At 45.8% G+C, this 18,666-nt stretch overlaps 1 long non-coding RNA gene across 1 annotated transcript in view; it reads left to right on the top strand.

Moving 5' to 3' along the window:
* Positions 1–4,326: 4,326 nt before the first annotated feature.
* LOC311437607 overlaps positions 4,327–18,666 on the top strand; it is a 33,939-nt gene continuing 19,599 nt past the window's right edge. Inside the window, exons 1-2 of the long non-coding RNA XR_014693583.1 lie at positions 4,327–4,355; positions 13,649–13,728. This is a non-coding gene — a long non-coding RNA (uncharacterized lncRNA). The remainder of the gene's footprint in view (positions 4,356–13,648; positions 13,729–18,666) is intronic.

The following is an 18,666-nucleotide window of genomic DNA, read 5'->3' on the forward strand; positions in this document are numbered from 1 at the left end:
GAGCATTTTGATATAATTCTGCAACATTTTGCAAAGTTTTAAAGTTCTCCAGGACCAGAGAAGGTCTCTGGAAAATAAATAAATAAATAAATAAAGGAGCAGAAGCATAGAAAAAATACTAGCAGTGGTCTCTGAGCTTCATGAACCTTTTACAGAAACCCAAGATGCAAAATGTAACATTGAGCTAAATTCCAGCATCCATTACTCACCCTGCTTTTGCAACATGAGTAAGTCATGCATGGAATAAGATACTGCCCTGTATGAGGCATCCAGTATAACCTGGCCCACGCTGCAGGAAGGATTTTCTGTCTGAAAAGCGAAGAATAAATGAGTGAAAAAGAAAGCAGAAAAAGATGTCAGTATAGAAGCTCTAGGTCAACGTATTGTCTGAAAGATAACATACAAGTTCAAGTTACATACATACACCCTGAACTGTGATTTCATGATTTCCAGAGTAGGAACGCATACATGCTCTTGTCAGGATTGGGGGTAGGTGATTTTGCTAGATAATAAGTACCTTCTCTGGGGGGGTCAGTTATTTTGTTTTCTTTACCATTTTTAAACTTACAGGGATTTCTTTCCAGCTTTGTCCTAGCTCCAGCTTAGTTTTGTCCAGGATAAACGCACCCTACCCAATGCATGAAGGAAGACAAAATGTCTATAATGGGCTAACATAATCTCTCTGTGGTGACCAGAACTTGATACTTATGGAAAAAAAAAAAATGTAAAAATACATGGTCTGGAGCAATCCCTAACTTGTATGATCTTATAATTTTCATCAATTAGAGGGTTTGGAACTTCATATATGGCAGTCAGTATCCAGACTACCATGCCCTATAACCATATATGAATATCCTCAATGATTTTTTCTGATCCTATGGAAATGGAGCTCTGCAGTTTACTCATTCTGGTAGACTTAATTCTGAATTTGAGCATTTTAATCAGTACCCTCTTATTTTTGTGTTTTCAGAAACAGTGATTAACTGTACTTTGATTCTTTTTACAGAGCTAATATGCTGTGCTTCCCCTAGCACCCTGTTTGATTTCTAACATGCTATGTCCACTCATACAACCATAAAATTTTATTTCACATCCAGTCAGTAATCACAGGCTGGTATTATCCTCCACAATAAAAACAAAACAGCTACCATTATATCACATCTGTTTTCTCACTTCAAACAAGTGCTTAAGGGCAACTCTGGAACTGTTCACATTTCTCAAAATACCTCTTCCAACTTGTCACTCTGCAGTGCCAATGGCCATATAATGCAAATTAACTCATAAGTTTTTAGATGTAAGGCTAACAGCAAATGCCAGCCTGATTTTTCACAGCCCAGAGTATACACATCCACAAACGGTTATAATATTTATAACACTTTGTTAAATGTCAAGTCTAAAAAGAGGGTTAATGTTGCCTTAAGATCAGCTGAACAAGGTAGTCACTGTAGCAGTTTTAGCCTTATTTTCAAGAGTTATTGAACAACATGTGATTTGTTTATAAGCAGAACAGAGCTTGAATATAACTCAGGAAACATGATTTTCAAGAAATTTCAGCAAATTTGTATCAAAACCCCTTAGGGTCCTTTCAGGTTTCGTTGACAATTTTTCAAGAATTTGTGTAGTTTCTGCAGCTGCATATCACAGGATTTCCAGAACTGGTTGACTCAGACACACCCGAGTATTCTTGTAGGGTTCTGTTATTTACATAATGTTCTGCTAAAATGACAGTTATGATTTGGCTTCACTTGTTACTTACTTTGTTTTAACTATCTTCACATGCTTTAGTTATTATCTCGGAATTAATACTGTTGAGCTTCCTAGCAATATAAAGAAACTTAAGATTTGATCCTTCAAAGAATTCATGACCCCAACCCAAAGATTCCCATTGACCTCAGTGCATTTCAGACTAAATGAAAGGAACTCCATCAGGAGCAAAAGGAAAGTCCAAGCCTGGACTACTTGGATAACATGGTCTGTCTATATCCTTGCAATTTCCTGCAATAACACTACATTCACTCTGGGTGAAATTCTGTCCTCACTAACATCACTGACTGACCTGCTGCAGAAGATTTCACATAAGGTTTCACTGATTCATATGCCTTACACATTAATCTCACTTGTGTTGTTATTCCTAATTTGAAAGAAAAGTGACTATAAAGCTTTCAGAACTTTTATTTCTTAGAAATAATTACCCAAAGAAAGATGCAATGGCTGGAAAATACTGAATATATAAACTCAAAAGTTTATACGGTCGCTTTCAACTTTTATTATATCAGATGCATTTTTTTTAATGCTTGCTGCATAAAGCTAAACTACTAACAGGGCATTTGTCTTTTTCATTTCTTTTCTTTCCTTCTTTTTTCCTTGAAATTCGCAGCTGCAAATCAATGCAAACTCATTCAGCAATTACCCAAGAGAAAACTTCTATTTTGTTAAGTGAACATTGTGCTTTTGGGACCTCTCTGAAAACTTCTAACAATGTTCCACCCTTGGGCCTTTCCATCCTCCAATCCCTCCCTAGCTTGAAAGCTTGCATTCTCACTAACTGTCCCTTTTTAAATATCCTTTTGTAAAACTGTGTCAAAGTGCAAAATGTTCAAGTAGAACTCTGCTTTATTATTTTAAACAGCAAAGGTAGCTCTCCTGCCTTGATCCTGGCATCATATAGATTTTTATTTTTTTTAAATTTTGGCCAAAAATAGCAATAAATTAGACCAATTCCCAGCTTCCTATGTTACAGCCAACAAACTGATTACATTATTACTGGATAACATCACCTCTTTGGAATTAGGCTGCTAGCTGAGGTCTTATTATAGTAGTGAATTCACACCGCCACAGTTAGCAGTGTCAGCATTTCTATTACAATAGCCTCTTCCTACTCCTACTCTTTTTTTCTCAAAGGACTGAAATTTGGACTTAAAATGAACTTCAAGTCGAAGCACTGACAAGATGATCCCTGTCCACAAGTCCACGGCTTATCATTTTAGCACTTTTCTGACAAGTAGCTTCAGAGTATTTTTAAGTACAGGCCCAGTCATGCATTCTTTCTACATCCAAAACTCGTTTGTGTATCCAGAGAACATAGCACTCATTTCCAGTAACCTTCATGGCTTGAGTTTCTTAATAAACGTGCTTTCAATATTCTCTTAATTTCAGGAAGGCACGGCTTTTGGAGCTTTGAGAGCTGTATGTACAACTGGTACAAGCGTGGACAGGAAGATGTACTTTGCCACGGCTTCTCTTCAAAAATATGTTTCAGAACAAAGATGCCATGCACAAAGCATGCTTCTCAAAGGTGGTGCAGAGGATGTGAAACGTGACCACACAGATCTCTGAAGAGAAGCGGGAAAACATGTTCCCCGTGAGGACATCTGCAGCATGTTCTAGCTGGGACGTGCCATGGGGACTCCATGGAAACCACATGCAGCTACAACTCGGCAGCCTGTTTGCTAAACACGGCAGATCATCGAATGCGCCTCGCGTCGAGGCTCACCATCTTCCCTGACGACGACCCCACAGCTCTTTCTAGGTCCCCCCGCTTCCTCCCCCACCCGTTTTGAGCTTCTCTGTGCCCAAATGTATGCCGAGGACGCTGCCTGGGGCACGGAGGCCGAGATGGGGACCCTGTCTGGAGACCATCCCCACCAAGCAGCGGCCAGGAGGAGCTTTAGATGCCACCCCTGTTTTGTTATCCCTCTGGAATGGGGGGATAGCGCCCCGAAGGACGCAGCCGAGGACCGGGAGGCGGTTTTCATCCATCCTCGGGCCCACCCGAGCGAACCAGCCGCTGTCACCCGGCGCAGCCCCTCGCAGACTGCCCCGGGGGCACGGTCCCCCCCCCGCCCCGGGCCCCTCACAACATGGCCACCCGCCGCGGTCACTTACGTTGAGGCGGGCGCCTCCGGGAGCGCTGCCGGCCGCGGGCCGGACCCCCGGGGTGCCGGCGGGGCTCTCCCCCGGCTCGGAAGGGCCGCGGTGGGGGACAGGGAGGTGTGGGGGCAGCATGATGTGACCGGGGGAAGGCGGCGGGGAGCGGCCGCGACGTGCCCGGCTCTCTGATCCGCTAATCAGCGGCTGCCGCGGGCCGCCCTGAGTCACCCCCCGGCCGCGGCGGCAGCATCAGCCTCGCCGCGGCGTTGGCAGCCAGACGAGCCGCGGCTCGGAGCCGCCGCTGTCCTCGCATGAACCCGGCGGGGCTGCCAGCGCCAGCCGAGAGAAGCGAGAGAAGCGAGAGCCGGGTCCCTGCCGGCGCGGCGGCGTGCGACAGCCCCGCTGCGGGGCTGGCGGCGGCGGGGCGGGGGGCGGGAGACGGGGCTGGGGTGGGGGGAGAGACCCTCGACGGCCGGGCCGGCAAGGTAAGAGTGGTAGGGAAGGTGACAAACAGGGGCACGGGGTGGCGGGGAAGGGGCTGCTGCGGCAGGGAGGAGGGAGAGCGGGGAGAGCCCCTCGGTGCTGGGGGGTTTGGGGGGTCTCTTCTGACAGCGGGGATGCTCATCGGTGCTAATGGCAAACATCACCCCCACCCCCAAGCCCTGTTGTGTATTAAAAAAAAAAAAAAAAAAAAAAAAGCCAGCAGCTTCTGCCCCGCCGTCCAAAGACCCTGCTCCTCTTGGGCGAAAGGTGTGGCGTTGCCCAACAGCCTTATCTCCCCCATCCTGCGGGGAGCGGCTGCTGGCAGCTTCTGGCCATGTCTCGAAAGCCGCGGGCAGGGTCACGGCCGCCTCGGCTCCCCTCGGCGCCCAGCGCCGCTGCCGTGCTCCCACCGGGGCGTCCTGAGGTGCCGCAATCTGTGGGGGGGAGAGAGGGCGAAGGGGTGGGGGGGACACGACACGACATCGCCTCCCCCAGCCTCTCCCTCCTGCCCCACCTGTCAGCTTTGGGCTTGCTTTATTTCTTTGCCGTGCGCCCTCCCCATCCCCGACAGCTGGAGAGGGCGAGTCCCTAAGGACGGGGCAGGTTGCCCGTGCTGAAGCAAGGGGCGGAGGCGAGCGGAAAATCTGAGCCCCCCCGGGAAGTCACCTTCCGCCCCGTGGCCCTGTCCCGGGTGGCCCCAGCGCCTCGCTTCTCCCAGGGGCTTTCGGCGGAGCCCCCCGGTCCCGGCCACCGGGCTGGCGTCCGCCGGGGGCCGCGCTGCCGAGGGGGGCCGGTGGGGAAAGGGCGCTGGGACCCCCCCACGGGGAGGGATGGAGCCGGGGAAGCGCTCGGCATCGCGGAGAGGCAATGTGGGGAAGGACAGCCAAGGGGTTTCTCCCTCAGGGAGGTTGGAGGGGGAAGAGGGGGGAAGACAGAGCCCCTCTTTGCCCCGGGAAGGGGAGTCCTCCCCGCTCGGGCAGAGCAGGTCTTGGCGGTGTAGCAGGTGCCTCCGGGCCCCTTCGCTTCTTCCCCGCTCCGTTCCTGAGAACAGCGCCCGAGAAAGCCCTGAACAGCCTTAACAGCCGTAATAATTAAAAACAACAACAACAACAACAAAAACCCCCTTCTGCCTGGCCTTAATGATCCTTTACACACATTCCCCGCCCGCTCCCTCCCCCGTCCCCCCAGTGAAGGGCAGTGATTATTCGCACTCCTCTGCTTGCCGAGAGCGCAGCCTGATGAAAGGACTTTATCCTCGAGTGACTCCATCGCTCGCTCCTCCTCCTCCCTCCTCCTCCTCCTCTCCCCAGCCCGCCGGCCGCCTCGCTTCGCTCTCAGCCCTAATTGGGCTCTTGCTAATATGATTAAAGCCCAGTTAAATGTTTCTTGATAAATCTTGTCAAGAGAGGATCCCCCCCTGTCCCCTCCCTCTCTCTGTTGGTTGTCAGAAGCCCGGTTACAGACAGGACATGCCCGGCTCCTGCTGTTCATACTCTGGTGGGAAGTTGGCATTTCACAATTGTTCCTTTAACACGGTTGTTTTGGAGCCGCTCCTGGGGATTGTTCCTCTTCAGGCCGGGCTCGCTGATAAGAACCGCCCGTGGCTTTTATGTAACACGTTAGGATTTGGTCCCGGTCCCAAAATCGCGCTGTTTCTTTAGCCTTTTATTCCATTTTCCCCACCCCCCTGCCGTCGGTGAGCCGCTAGAAGCCTGTTCCCGGAAAGGCTGCTGCAGCTCCATGCCCGATCGCCCGGAGCAAAGCCCGGCGGGTCCCGGCAGAGCTGCCCCCCGGAGCTGTGCCCCGCTCCCCCTGCTCCCCCCGCTGCTCCGGCAGCCCTCGAGAGATGCTCTCCCGTTGCTTCCCCTCCTTGTGAGGCTCCCTGGCCCCCCGCAAGTTTTGCGGCAGCGCTCGGCAATTGCTGGGAGCGCTCCCGCTCACCTGAACCTTAACCTGCAGCCGTTTGCTCGCGGTTTCAATGTAATGGGGCTCGAGGGTTCAACCCCCGCCCGGCCCCCTTGTCAGCCGGGGAATGGGCTTAAATTCGAAGAAATTGGGGACCAGCAGCCTGGCCCCCTGCGGCCGGCCGCGGGCTGGAAATGCCGGTACGGCTCTCCCTGCCGTTTCGGGACTGCTCAGTGGTGGTGCCGCTGGCTCGCTCGGTTTGGGGTTTTCTGCTTCCATTTGGGGGTGCCGAGCTTCGAGGGCTTTTGGTTAGTTTTGCTTCAGCGCCACTGGGCCGGGGGTCTGGGGGTGATTTAGATGTTTAGGGGTCGCCCTGGACTGGCAGCTCGTCGGTGCGGGGCTGGAGACGGCGTTTCCCGATAGCCCACCGGGCCCCGGGCTCCAGCCCGCACCTCTGCGGTGCAAGCGGCGCCCCGCGGGGGGGCACGGAGCTGCCACCGCCCCGCGTCTCCCCGGGGGATGCGCACCGCCTGCACCCGTGGGAACCAAGGGCACGGGCCGCCGGGGGACACGGACCCACTGCCTCTGTCCCTCACCTCGGGGAGGGGAAAGAGCCCTGGCATCCCTCTCGCTCGCCCCCGTTTCGGCCCCACTGACTGCTCCTTTTCGTGCCCGGGGCTCGCCGGGGGCAGGAGGCGGGCGGCAGCGCTCTGCTTCGCCACCGCCGCCCGCCCTCGGGGCCGCCGGTGCGGGGCAAAAGGAGGGAGGGAGGCGGCAGGAGGTGAAAAGCAAACAAACGAAAAAATCGACCCCGGCCCCCGGGAGCGCAGCTCCAGCAAAGACTCCTGTTCCCTGGGAAGAGGGAAAGCCGAGCCAAGCGGCAGAACGGGGATCTGCCACCCCGCCGAGCCGTGCTGCGGCCCCGCTGCCCCGCCGTTGCCTCCCGGGGGAGCGGGCAGAGCCCCGGCGGGGCGGGCGGGCACCGGCGGCCCGGGGAATTCCTCCGCCCCGGTTCTCCCCGGCGGGGCTTCGGCCCCCCTCGGCCGAGGTCTCGGCAGTGGTTTGAGGATGGTTCCCTCTTCCCCTCCCCTTCCCTCCCTCCCTCTCGTGTTCCCCCCCGGCTCCCGGGGGGGGGGTCTGGGTTTGCGCAAAACCACAAGAGCTGCGGCCCCTTCGCCCCGGGGCTGTTGATTTACCCGAGGAGAGTCCCAAATAAGAAGCTGTTTGTGCTCGAGCTGGAAAGCTGGAGGCTTTCTAAGAATGGCGCTTTTCTTAGTCGTTTTTTTTTTTTTTTTTTTAATTTTATTTTATTTTTATTGGTACATCGAGCCAGCCTACAGCATTGCTGGCGTCTTTCCACCAGGTACCTGGGGCTCAGAGGAAAATGTAGATGAATCTTAAAATTATGAGACAATTTCCCCCCCCTCCTCCCAGATAAAATAATGTTAAGAGAAACGTTTGGTAAAAACTAATGAAGAAGGGATTCAGGCTGGAAATAGAAATCAGCTTCACCCCATCAGAGTGGTGGGGACCCAGAAAGGCCTTCCACAGGCAGGAAGCAACCAAAGCAGCTGGAAGATGGAGTTTGACTGGTTTGTGAACCAGCTTCTGAGATGTGGTTACCACCCACAGCAAGGGACTTGACCCCGTGATCCAAAACGTCCCTTCTCAACCCGCTTCCTACAAAATAACTTACACTTCTACACACCAAAAGAATCTCAAAGTACATTGCACACACTGAGTGCATGTTTCATGCACTCTTTTAGGGACGGCTCCACATCCCCATTCTATGGTAGAATTACCTGGCTTGGTCCAGGTGTCACTCTTGGAGCTGAGGGCACGCACTTGGTCAGACAGCCAGAGCTCACATCACCACCCAGCACTGCTCTGCTCACTGAGGTCCTGAGTGAAGCTGACGCTGTTAGAAACTGTGAGAAGGGTACCTGGCAGTACAAGAGGCTGCTTTGCAAGATCCAGGAAATACCAATTCTGGATGTTGTTTTAAAGCTAAGTATACAGTATCAGGAAACATACCTGGAACTGAAGGGTTTAGTTTTTGGACTCTCTCTGTTTGACTATTATAATTACATAACTAAACTCCATTTAGTCTTGATAAGTAGCCCCTGTTCCTTTTAGGGAAATCTAGTTGAATTTACTGAAGGATTTCCTCCTCACCTGACTTACAAAAGCAAACATTTTCTTTCTGAATAAATGGAGGGTACTGGCTGATACTCATGCCTTCGATGTAGACAGAAAAACCCAGACTCGAATCTACTTGCTTTTCTTATGCAAATCTGCTCACAAGATTAGAAGGGAAAGCAAACAGCAGTTCCAACCTTAAGATCTTTCTTTTTTTTAGAGGCAGCCTGTTGTATAAATTTGAAACAGAAATTGTTTTCATTTGAAGATCAAATAGAAGTTATCTAGTGAAGCTGACAAACAGGGGCAGAATAATCTGTTTGCATTTTTGGGAAATGGATAGCTCTGGTTTTGTTTCAAGGCAAGTAACTTTTAAATAATATTTAACGAAATAATTGACCTTGATGTTTAAACTACAACTTCCTTCACGTCATTAAGCCCACTGTTTTTTTAAAAAAATATTTAGTATCTGAACTCTGGCATTCATTCTGCTAATCTCATAATAACATTTGTTTCTTGTGGAATTTTGTTTGATGAACTCATCGGTGAAAGAGGAGAGAAAGAGTTCAGAACAACACGAGCTTCACAGCTCATTTATATTTTTCTCTCTCTGAAAAAAAATAGCAAAAAGATATGCAGAATGACTTTTCAAGAATAATTTTTCAGATGGAGGGAACAAGGAGAAGCTTTGTACAGCTTTGTACAAGCCCTAGGAAAAACTGTTCTTTTAACATATAATCTGACTTTAAAAATGCATTGCAATCCTTGACTGCAAATAATGATTTTGTGGAATTTGTCCTCATGATAATTAAGGTCTGAGTCTGCTTTTGAAATGTGAGAAAAATGGAAATAACTCCATAAAGTGTGTCTCTCACATAAAGCTTTTAGGACAGCCTGATTCACACTATATCCTGCTCTTTGTTCAGCTGACAGATTTCCAACAGCAGAAAGAGGCACATTTCTGGGGGCTGCTATTATCTAAGCTAAATATGTACATTTTGGATCAGTTCTATTTTATTTGAACACTCACAACTTCTGCTTGGGGATCTTAAGCATGAAAGGATTGCAGAGATGTGCATTTTATTAGCTATCCATCAGTCTTTGTACATAGACAAAGGTAGTACATAAACACACACATTTACTAGGCTCTCTGCTCAGCAAGAGTTCAGAAAATTACATGCAATGTGATTTCAAATAAAAACAAACAAGCAACCAAACAGCAAACACATTAATTACCATGCAAGCAAGCAAGCAAGCAAACAAACAAGGTGGGGGGAAATAAAGTAATAAATGAACATGCAGAGTTTAGCCTAGTTTTTGTTTGTCTGTAAATGAAAAACATCGTGGCAGCAGTGCATTCTTTTCTTTTTTTTTTTTCTTTTTTTTTTTTTTTAAGTTACGTGATCCTTGAATTACAAAACATTGGTATCTACCTAAATGCTGTTGTGTACCCTGCACGTCATGTACTCATACACAGATGAAAGCTCTTCCTTTATCCCTGCTGGCACATACTTTTTCTCTCCAATGGGCTCCTCCTTTCAATATGTAGACATATGAGGAATCAGGTTGCTTTACTCTCAACAAAGGACACACAGCTACCATTTCTAGTGATTAAAAATATTTGAACTCCCCCCCCCACCCCCGCTCCACTGCACAAACAGCCAGCTCAATAATTATTGCAGACCCAGGATCTAGAGAACATGATGGTGTTACACAACTGGAGATGTGACGTTATCTGGCAATCTAAGCAGGGTCATGCTGAACATGGGACAATACAAATTATGTGTCAGGCATCATGTTGATACAGGTTGTCTCAAACTTCACATGAATGTCAAGCAGTGCAGGCAGGCATAAATTAAGTGCCAGAGTCATCTCCCTCACCTCGGCCTTATCTTCTGTCTCTTGCACCCCTATTGCAGGACTGGAAACTCAGAGCATCCCAGTGCACTCCCTCAAGCTCCTGTCCAGCTCCTTGACCCCACATGCTAGGCACCATCTGACTGGCTTGCTAATCAGCTGCATCTGACACAGGAGCAGCACCTGTGTGGGTGGGATGGTGTGTGCTTGCAGGAGATACAACCACTGGGCAGGGTCTGTCGCCCCCATACTGCAATCCCATGTTGTGGCTCAACAACAGCAAGTGAAGGGAGGAGGCATCCCTACCCCGTGGGGCAATTGTGCAGTTCCCTTCCAAATGGGCTGCCTCCATGCCTATCAAGCTGTATTATTACCACTTAATATATGTGTTTACTGCTCTTCTTTTCAGTTTTACAGGGAACCAGGGGACAACAATTCCTGACCTGAGATACTACAACAGAGTAGCAATTGTCATTCACCCTTAGTTACTTGCAGAGGTTGTTGGTCCCTTTTTTCTTTTTCTTTCTTTCCTTTTTTTTTTTTTTTAAACTATGAGTTACAGGAAAAAAACACAGTACAGCATGTCTTTCCAATGAATTGGGTATTGCTCCTGCAATATAATTCCTGCTATATATTGCTCACATCAGACCTATGACCGCTGTGTTGTGTGGCACACAGCTGACACCCAGCTGCCCCGTCTTTTCCTGAGAGCCTGCAACATAGCAGCAGTGACAGGAGGCAGCATCTCAGTCATACTGGGTAGACATGCTCGTAGCATCTTCTGCTATTCTGATGGTGATTTTTGAGGAAACCACCCAGTATATTGCCTCAAGCTGCATCTCCTCAGCACAAGCTTCAAGCAGAGAGCTGTGCAAAACCAGGCTTCTCTGTGAGAGTGAATCCACCACTCTTCCCTGCTCCCCTGAGGATGATTTATCTTGCTACTGCTGCTCTTTGGGAAATTGTCTCTCTCCCACTATTCCTATCAACTACTCTCACACCAATTTAGGCACCTAGCACCAGTGACTGTCCTAAATTTCATCAGTCTCTGGTTGTCTTGTTTTAGAATCTTCTGTCCTAAAAGTCTCTTCTTATCAGATACAGGGATCTGGTGTATCCTCTGCCAAACTGTTATGGAGCATTTGTACTCTGCAAAACAGCTAGTGAATACTTCACCCTGTATATCAGTGCCAAATTCAGTGGTTCTTGTGGAGATCATGACAGTCAACTTGTAAAGCTCTTTGGGGTCTGTCTGTAGGTAATGTGTTATGCAAATGCTGCTGTCTACTGCTGCTTCCCTGAGGTTAAACAATATCTGCCTGGATATGTTCCCTTACCCTTTCCTCCAGACATACCTCTGGCTCTGTCACTCTGCCCTGGGGAAGCTGAGACCATGCTGCAAGTGCCAGCAGAGTGAATACACATAGGATTAAGACTGTTAGCCACTGCAGCATGTCACTTCTGCCTGCAGCTTACTAAAGCAGAAAAGTCTTGTGGCTGATATGTCCTCCACTTCACTGGGTTACATGACACATGCCAGAAAATGTGTCAACCTACTCCCCATCTCCTCAGCATTATTAGCCCAGGGAAGGAAACACAGCCAAAGAACTTGCATACAGCTTTGACAGGTTCTGCCTAATCCACCCACACAATGACATTTCTTATGCTAAGTGCCAGAGTGGTGCAGGGAGGCCACAGCCTGTATCAGCTGCTGGCAAGTCAAAGTTAGTTTCATGGTGGTTATGTTTAAGAGAAAGACTGACGTTACATTAAGAAGTCTTCGCCTCCTGCAGTGCAGTGCTCAGAGAATGACATCAAAAGCCTTCCTAATTCACCCCCCGGGTCATTTGATTATAGGCATGGCACAGTGCTGCACTGCCCCAGGAGCCTGTGAGTCACAACGACATCCATGACTATCCCCTTATTCCATGGAAGGAAGTAATGTGCTTGGAGCATAAAACAACCAGGAGTAGATTACATCCTTCCTCGTGTCAGTTTAGCCCTGCCAGCTGCTGGGGGAGGCACCAGAGAGGCGAGCGCAGCCTCTTGTTTCCCAGCCTTGCTCCTCCCCACCCCAACCTCAGGGAAGCTGTTCCTCCCCACGCTGGGATATGCCGTGTGGGCAAACCCCACAAGAGGGTTTTGCTCAGCCAGGTGAGGAAGAGAATGCTCCAGCTCTCTTCTCCAATGTGGTAGAGAGCTATGTCACATACCAAAATGTCAGTCTCCCCTCCAACAGGAAAGGCATACCTGTCACAGAAATACTGTGTTTTCTCCTCTCTTGGCATTCATCCTTGCAATTAGTCTATCTGTTTCTGATTTATTTATTTTCAGGCTGTCTTCTGCACCCTTGCTCCCTTGCTTGGGCACATGGGGCAAACCACAGACTTGCCCTTAAACTACACAGAGAAGAAAAATCAGAAACAGACTAACCACATGAATCAATAGCGAGGGACAGAAAACACATGATTGGATGCTGCAGTTCCCCTCAGAGATCCATCTGTCTTCAGATGTGATGTAACTGGGCTCACGTACCACATCTGCGAAGGGGGTAACATATCCCTTTTTATAACCTGACTTGCAGCTTAAAAGTGTGCTAGCTCAGAGAAGCCAAGGGATGTTTAAAAATCATTTCAAAACAAGATAGATAGTCTATGTTAACGGAGCTAAAGCAATTGCTTCCTAGTCTGAAGTGACTCCTGTCAGCGTTATTGTTTCTTTCTGGAATTTCAGCTTGGATTTGGCAGAAGTTGAGAAGTGAAGGCACACAGAGAACTGCTTGTGGGAATCAAGTGTCTCTGTGTTCATGGGCCAGTCCCTTTGTGAACAAACACCTGTCACTGGGCTGCTGGGTTACATGGTGGTACAAGATGACAGTCAAAGCTGACTGTGTGGGCTCACACCTATGAGGCAAGGCAATTTTAGAATACAAACTACCGTTTTTCCTACAAATAAACACAACTGCATCATGAACCACGCCTCATAGTGCCATTAAAATGCATGTATTATATTCTGTAACTCTTCCTTATTTGTCTCCTAAAAGCATCATTGTTTGGGAGGGAGTATCAAGACACTAATAAAAAATAGATGAGCCGTATAAGAAATGAGTGCCAAGCAGATGAGCATATATAGTTTCATGCATTTCCAGAATGCAGGAACTCTGATAACATCATGATTAGAGTCAATACACTTGGTACAGCATCACATAAGTGTACACAGCTGCCTGTCCTTTACTAATATCTTATTTTATACCCCATGGTTCTGCAGCCCTTCATCAGGTGAATGGTGCAAAGTAGTTCACATGATAGATCAGACAAGAGAAACCCTCCAGATAGACCTCTCTATTTGTTTCTAGCTAGGAAGATTAAAGCTCTCCTTCTTTTGGAATCAACAGAAATACAGATGCAAAAGCAAGACACGGGTAAATGAGAGAATTGTTGTTCCTGCAAGCAGAGCATCCTGTCTCCGAAACAGGTGAGTACTCCCAAACTTTCAAAATGTTTCATTGCCCTGCAGATAGATCATAGATCTAACCCCTCTCCTTCCCAGAAACTTTCCAGCATTTTGAGATGTAACAGAAGCAAGGAGAAGTCAGTCTTGAAAAAAAGAACTGAGACAAAGAGGAGGGTAAAAAAAAAAATAAAAATAAAAAAAAAAAAAAAGAGGATGCCCTAAGTTCCATAATCAGCCTCCCAGACACTGCCACAGAATTTTGCATATCTGCATGAAGACTTGGCCCATATGGGTTGATCATTAGCAAGAACTTGGTGCAGCTGTATAAACAGCAGATTTCTACACCTACGGGCCTTCATTCATTTCCTCCAGTGAGGTTTTTAATTTGACTGGCAGCTGGCCTATCTGGGCAGCTGATAAGAGAAGAAAAAAATCACCCTCCAGTCTTTACATCTCCATTGCCTTTCCTCTGGTTCTCATCATAGAAGTGTACAAAGAACTCAAGAGCTCTCAATACATTTGTAGCCAAATATTTACCCTAAGCGAGGTAGATTATATTTGCTTACTGTATCCATTGCCATGCTTGGCATGTATTCAAGACTGTCTAACTCCTTGGAGTACTATTGAATACTTTGAAAAAAAAAAAAAAAAAAAAAAGAAAAAGGAAAAAAAAAACTTTGTTTATAACAAACTGTTTGCCAATGCCTGCACATTCTATGCAGTCCAGGGTATACTTGCTCTCAAGCTCACATGCCTGGCACTGGGGATAGCTCTTGGTCTAGTGCTGCAAACCATGCCTCAGGGACGGTCCTGGGATGCGGCCAGTTTACCTTAGTCCTTTGTAGGATTATTAAGAGTATTTTGAAATTCTCTCAGGCATTTCACTGAGAGGAAATATAATTAAGCAACTTTCAGAGGAAACATAATATTTCAGAAAATAAAACTTGTTCTCAATCAGCGTGCTTATTTGTGAGCATACTTATTTTGACAACATTTTTAATGGAGACAAATTAAAATAATATTTACATTTGATATTATTAATAGTATTGCTTGTCATAAAATAAAAACATATTTATGTTCTTTGCTTTATTTCATTTTGTTTTGATCTTTACAGCATATATTTAACTTTTTTCCTATTAAATTGAATATTTTAATGTCATTATAACTTTTGGGCTTCCTGGTGTGAAAAGGAACACATTTATGGAACACTTCCATTATGCCAAATATATTTTCTCTGTGTTTTCATTCTGTGAAAACTTCAGCACCTCTACTTTTTTTCCCAAGTGTTGGAATTTCCCACAGAATGGAAATTCTGTTTCCCGACCAGCTCTGCTAAAATTTCTTGCTCTATCAAAAAGAAAGGGGGAAGGGTGTCACAAATACACAACTGTAAACTTGTCAGGATACATTTCTCATTGTTGGCTCATATGTTGCCCTCTTTTGGTAGCTTTTGTACTGTACTACACATAAAAATTTTAACATCTGCTGTAGCAACTCTGCATCCTAAAGGGACTGAGTGCTGAATGTTAGAGCTAAACAACTGTGAGAAGAGCAATAGGTTGCAAGTTAGTTACTTGAACTAGCTTATAGAGACATTGTATCCAGAGAGAAAAATCAAGAAGGGATGAATAAAACAGTGTAATATAAAATTGGGTGATAAAGGGTAATGAGAAAGAAACAAAAGGAGAAGGAGCTGGTGCTCACTCGTGAATAATTTAACCCCATATCCTGACTTCCATCCTGTGAGGACAAACATGACTTTCAAGCATGTGGGTGATCAATATTTGTAAAGGGAAGTTCTGTCCTAAGCATCATTCACTTGCTCTTTCCAGCTTGCTTTTTTTTCCTAACCTATGCAGGGGTTTTATTAAATTCTTGTGGATATTGACTAGTCAAGCCCAGAAGAGTGTCTGTTAACTTTCCAAGACTAAATCCCTGCCAAAGTCAACACTCTTCTTTTCGCTATTAAATTTCTGTGAGATTAAGTTAAATATTAGATGTTCTTTTATATAAAGTGAATTGTTAATACTAATTACAAAACCATCAGATATTATTAATTGCATAGTAATTTTAAAATCATTATTTGAGTGAGACCGTGAAGTGTTATATTTTTTTAAAGAATAGAGTTATTTTCTGCCAATTCTGAGGAAATTTAAAAAAAAAAAAAAAGAAAAGAAAAGAAAAGAAAAAAGAAAAACTCAGTCTGTCACAATGATTAAGAGTCTAAGTAGCTGGGTATTCACCTTCTTTTGACTTTCAATAACAGTCAAGTACTAACTCCCCCAAAATGCCATTCTCTGAGAACAGACTGCTGTCTACTTCAGATAATTCTCTGTTACAAGCACAATAAATGGTTACACAGAAGAAATATTCCCAGCATATCTGCAATCGGAGTTCAGCATTTCACAGCCCTATTCTTTAAAGATTAATTTTCCTTGGTTTGAAAATCAGCATCAGGATTTCAGTCTCACAGGAATTCTTTTATAAACAGTTGCAGAGATGATTTCAGAGCTCATAAAGCAGCCGTTCTTCCCACCTTGAATTGTGGAGCATTTGTGGCAACTCCATATGATCAGAAATTCTTGGAATTAAGAACAACTCCCAGCCTTCCAATGTAAAGACATAAAGCTGTTCTTTATAGGCATTCTCCAGTGCTTTATTCAAATCTATACTAAAACTCCCAGCAATATGAATTCCCCCTGAAAGACTACCTGACAGCCTTCCAGTTTTCACCTTTAAAAAATATACACCCAAAAGGCTTGATTTTGCTGCTTTCTTCCATTCCAGCTAAATAATGGTGGCTGGTTTAAGCCTCCTTTTCAGACCTTTGTTCCACATGTAAGAATACAGCCCAGGCTTATGGGAATACATGCTTGTCTGCTGATTTCCATGCAGCCAAAATGCACCTTTCAGTGTTCAGGGGCTTGTAGACTTTTGTCATCTTTCCTACAGGTCTGACCAAACTTTTCTGCTCCAGTCTATGGAAGTGCTTAAGCATGTGCACTGTTTAGGCTGATATGTAGCTCCTTTGTTAAAGTCACCTAGCAGGGCTATAAAGGGAGTTGTAAGCCAGAAGTACAGCTCGTGTACTTTAAGTTAAGTATATACTTAATGAGATGCTGGGTTTCAGCCTGTCTTTCCCCCAAAGTGATTTTTCCACCATTTGAATTGCTGTGGGATTTCTTCCAACTCCTTCCAGTCAGTCAGTGGCTGGCAATATTGAACACAGACTTGAATGTAATAACACAAAGCTTTACAAGTGAACTGTTACCTCCCTGCTTCATGACATATGTCTGAATGTGTATAGCTTTTACCACACTACAAATACATTTATCATCACCGTATGATCTGCTGTCCACTGTACCTTGAAATTCTATTAGCAATAGTGATGACCAGTACATGTACATCCCAGTATAACTTTTTTTTTCTCTTTTCCCTTCCCTTCCCTTCCCTTCCCTTCCCTTCCCTTCCCTTCCCTTCCCTTCCCTTCCCTTCCCTTCCCTTCCCTTCCCTTCCCTTCCCTTCCCTTCCCTTCCCTTCCCTTCCCTTCCCTTCCCTTCCCTTTCTCTTCTTTTTATTCTTCTTTTTATTCTCATTAGTTGTTTGGCTGTTTTTGTACCCAGCTTTCTAATATCTGGCGGCCCTTTGATATCATTTATCTGCTGTCTCCTGTTTACATTCCTTCCTGGTTTAGTATCATCAGCACATTTCACTATTGTGCTGTTTACCTCTACTTTGAGATTACCAATGGGGATATTAAATAGATGTCTGTCAAAAGTCCCTGCCATGACCCACAAGACATTTCTACAAGCTACGATAACACAGCAAGTGATCATTACCCTTTGTTTACATTCTTTCTCCCATTTCAGTCTACACAGCAGAGTTCCCCGCCAAAACAATTAAAGTTCTTTTTCTCAACATGAGTACCTGAAACAGTAGCAAATTGCATATTCAGTGATCCCTGTATCCACTATCCTACATTAGCACCCAGTCTGTTTATCTCAATTCACTTGCCATGTATACTGCTTGGTTTGCTGAGTGCTTGTGCTGAGAGCACACTGACTGCAGCCTGCAGCCTTGGTCTTCAAATCTATAATATACAGAATGCACAATGTTGCATATTAGCATGAAAGGTATGTTTAATAAGCTTTATTCTTCCTGAGTCCATACTGCTTGCTGTTCTGATACTATTTGCCCCAGTGTTTCCTTGGGATTTGAGTATGATTTAGCTGTATCAAATAAGAAGATTTTGGCCTAAAGAAATTTTAAGAAATTTTCCTTGATTTATGGCTTTTGAGGCCAGAGAAGACCATTAACTCATCATGCCTAACCTCTTCTCTGTCACAGGCTATAGCATTGCATCACTCCCCATACACTAAGCCCAGTAATTTCTGTTTGCCTAACATGTATTTTCCAGAAAGGCATCCAGTTTTGATATGTACACTATCACTTTCTTGGGTAGTTTCTTTCAGCAGTTCATCACACTTAGTGCTACAATTCCAAGCCTCATTGCTTTCTTAATTTTGCTTGACTTACATTTCCACCCACTGACTCTTGTAATATATTCATCTGAGTCAAGACACTATTTTTCTTGTTGTGAAGGCAATTATACACTGTAATCCAGCCATCTCATTTTGATAAAGGAAACAAAGCATATTCTCCAGTCTACAAGTAGAGCTTATATGTGTGTTTTTTCTGACCCTTTTCAAGATTTCTAGCACCCACACCTCTGTAAAACACTCCTGCCGTATAGTTAGTATTACATTTGACTTGTACATCCCTGCTAACTCCTTTGAAGTCGACATTAATCCTCTTTAGCACCAACAGACTGAATCCTGTGTCCAGTTGCTAACTCACAATGATACCAAAACCTTTTCAACCACTACCCTTGGGATACAGCTTCTAGTGCATTAATACAGGCACCATGACTTAAAGTTCACCTTGCATGCACTGGTCCAG

The sequence above is a fragment of the Aythya ferina genome (assembly GCF_964211825.1).
Source record: "Aythya ferina genome assembly, chromosome: 5".
Taxonomy (NCBI): domain Eukaryota; kingdom Metazoa; phylum Chordata; class Aves; order Anseriformes; family Anatidae; genus Aythya; species Aythya ferina.